The sequence below is a fragment of the Rhinolophus ferrumequinum genome, chromosome X, assembly GCF_004115265.2.
Source record: "Rhinolophus ferrumequinum isolate MPI-CBG mRhiFer1 chromosome X, mRhiFer1_v1.p, whole genome shotgun sequence".
NCBI lineage: Eukaryota > Metazoa > Chordata > Mammalia > Chiroptera > Rhinolophidae > Rhinolophus > Rhinolophus ferrumequinum.
In genome coordinates this window covers 108,739,880-108,743,047 of record NC_046284.1, presented here as the reverse complement: position 1 = coordinate 108,743,047, position 3,168 = coordinate 108,739,880, and the positions used below count along the sequence as shown (strand labels likewise).

Genomic DNA, 3,168 nt, shown 5'->3' with positions numbered 1-3,168 from the left:
ATCCTGTTTCCTCTCCCCAACATTCCAAAGTTCCATTGGCAACAAAATCCCATCCTGAACCACAGCCTGCTTGGGTGGGGTCCTGCCACCTCACCAATTACCTGTTCCTGAGGGTTGAATAATCCCAAAGGCTTTCGGACTGGCAAGATGCCTGGGGCCACAGTAGCCTTTCACATCAGATATCTTGTACTAACAGCTGTGTGAATTACACCTATAGGATTAGAACACCTTCACCCGCCACGTAACTAGTCCTGGTCTAAGATAACCATGAGTTTTGAACTTTGCACATTAGAAAGCCTGGCTATCTTTTGAAGTCATCCTCAACAGTCAAACTAGTTTACCTCACCTGTCTCTCTCCCTTTCTCACTACTGCTTCCCGTTCCCAATCATCGCAATTTACTAGTGAAGAAAGTGAGGTTTTTAAAGACAAGTGACCTCCCTCCAATTTGGAATCAATGTTTAGTAAGAGTTTGAATGAGTATCTGATTCCCACTGAGTCAGACACCCTGCTGTTAGTCACATTTATATGGGAAAAAAATAGAAGTTTGGATCCTTTAGATTTGGCTGTTATCTTCTTATGACAAAAAATATTAGGGAATGGTAGTGGAGGAATTTGGGGGAGATTTGTTGCGCCGCACTAGGTGAAAACAGTATTTTGACTGGGATAGCATGATGAAAACTATGTTTCCATTCATTTCAACTATTTTAAATCAAGGAAAGCCCCACTGTTGTCTTCTACCAAGTCTTTCAGGGAAGACACAGAAGGACATGGCATGCTATACTACAAACGAAACTTTAACCAACACATATTTATTTCTTCCCCACATAATCTCACACTCTCTTGTTTTCAAAACATTTGATTTTATTAAGGAACATACCCAATATTGAAAGCTTATTGGTATTAAGAATTGGTCACATGTCCTTAAAGCCCTGTCTTGAATCTTCTAGTAGCCAGGTACAACTTTTCAATGTAGACATCAACCAGACTACTTGGGTCTTCCTTGAGAGGTTTTGGAATTTTTTCTTGTGTACTTTTCTTGTTTGCCTAACTTGTGTTGTTCAATCATTGTTACAAGATCTTCTGGGACACTTTGATTGGCTCTTTCCAGAATTTTAATTAATTCCGGGGCAATCTTCCGATCATTTTGAGTCACAAGGGTAATAGATATGCCGGTCTTCCCCGCTCTTCCAGTACGCCCTACTCTGTGTACATATTCTTCAATATTCTGTGGGAAGTCATAATTATATATGTGTGTGACATCATCAACATCGAGACCTCGGGATGCTAAATCAGTAGCAATCAATATTTTCACACGTCCACTTTTAAAGTCTCCTAATGCTTGCTCACGATCACTCTGTTCTCTGTTGCCATGCAGTGATTGTACAGGTATGCCTTGGATGCTTAAATCACTGGATAAGTCATCAGCAACAATTTTTCTGCTGACAAACACGACGACTTTGTCTTTGGGCAGCATGCTCTGTAGGAATTCTTGTAGAAGAGAACGTTTTTCTTCTTCTGTGGTAACAATTATATTTTGCTTCACTGTATTTACAGCAGCTAGATCCAGAGTACCAACGTAAACAATCATAGGCTCTTTCAAATAAGATTGTGCAAGGTGACGAATGGTTTCTGGCCAAGTTGCACTTGTCATAACAGTCTGCCGGTCTGGGCGCACATCTAATAAGATCTTCATTATCTGACATTCGAACCCCAAATCCAGCATTTTATCAGCCTCATCTAAGACTACGTATGTTATGCTTCTTAGATTGACGAATTGATTCATTTGCAGGTCATTCAGTCGTCCAGGAGTTGCAATAATGACGTCTACACCTTTGGCAATCTCTTTTGTCTTTCTCTATTTCCACCACCATAGATACAAACAGTTTTAAGACCCTTATATGAATACTTAGAACATTCAGCTTCCACCTGAAGAGCTAATTCTCTAGTCGGTGTCAGGACTAGCATGCCAGGTCCATTCCTTTGTTCTCTAGATATTGGTTGAGAATTGAGATGAATAAACCCAGGTAATAAGTAAGACAATGTTTTGCCTGTTCCAGTTTGTGCGACTCCTATAAGATCTATTCCTTGTAAAACAATTGGCCACGCCTGTGATTGAATTGGCGTTGGCTTTTGAAATCCTGCTTTTGCTAGGTTTTTCATCACTTCAGGATAGTGCTGAAAAGGGTCTTGGAATTCACGAATCGGTTTGGGGATTGAACGTTTTTCACCACCCTTCAAGTCATCACATACTATATTGAAATTTTCCTTTCTCCAACTGTCTACCTGTTCTTGAGACAGTGAGCTTGTTGCTTGGGATTCTATGTAAAAGTTTTTCTTAATTGGTGGTAAATCTGCCCATTTCCTTTTCTCCCACTCCACAACTTCTGCCTTAACGTGATCCCAATCTATCAACGGCCGAAGTTCTCTAACGTTGTCTGCGCTGAAGTCTCTTTCAACAGAGGATTGGGATTCAGCATTATCAACACGGGATTCTGAATTGTACCTTTCTTCTTGTTTTTTAACAAGACTTTCTATAGCTGCTTTGGCCTTTGCTTTCTTGTCCTTGGGGCCAAAAATTTTTACCTCTGCTTCAGAATCACCTGTTATGATCTGTATTTTGGTCTTTGTCATACCTTGGATCTCTTTTATCTTTGACCCGCCGTGACCAATCACCACACCGATCATACTGCTCTTTAATTTAAAGCAGAGAGGTGGTTCTTGGGGCCCGGAGGCCCTAGGCTCCAGGTGGCTGGAGGAAGCTCTCCAGCCCCTGCCTCTCCCACGTATGCCGCCCCTGCCATTCCTGCCAGACCCGAGATCTCTTGGATTAGGCTCTGCCCTTTTCCACTCTGGGGCCCCGGCCATTGCTGTGTAATGGTGCAGGCTTCTATCTTACCCCGGATTGGGAGAAGATGTAGCCTTAAGTCTCATTCTCTTCTGGTTCTTGACCAAACGGTTCGTATCACCAGTAGGTAGCTATGTGACAGTTACCCAGGGAATCTGATGTGGTGTCATGAAAGGGCTTTGATGTCCTGACCAATCACAGATCTGGGTGTAGCGTGAGGTAGGCAGGCACCTCTGATGCAAAACTTAAAGGGACACTCACTCTCAGGGGCTGAGCCTATGGTATGGGAGCCTGATAATGTTTCCTCAACTTTTGTGTCATA

The 3,168-nt window shown here is 42.3% G+C and overlaps 1 pseudogene; it reads right to left on the bottom strand.

The window, feature by feature from the left end:
* Positions 1–986: 986 nt before the first annotated feature.
* On the bottom strand, positions 987–2,866 carry LOC117020262 (probable ATP-dependent RNA helicase DDX53; annotated as a pseudogene).
* Between the last annotated feature and the right edge of the window lie 302 nt (positions 2,867–3,168).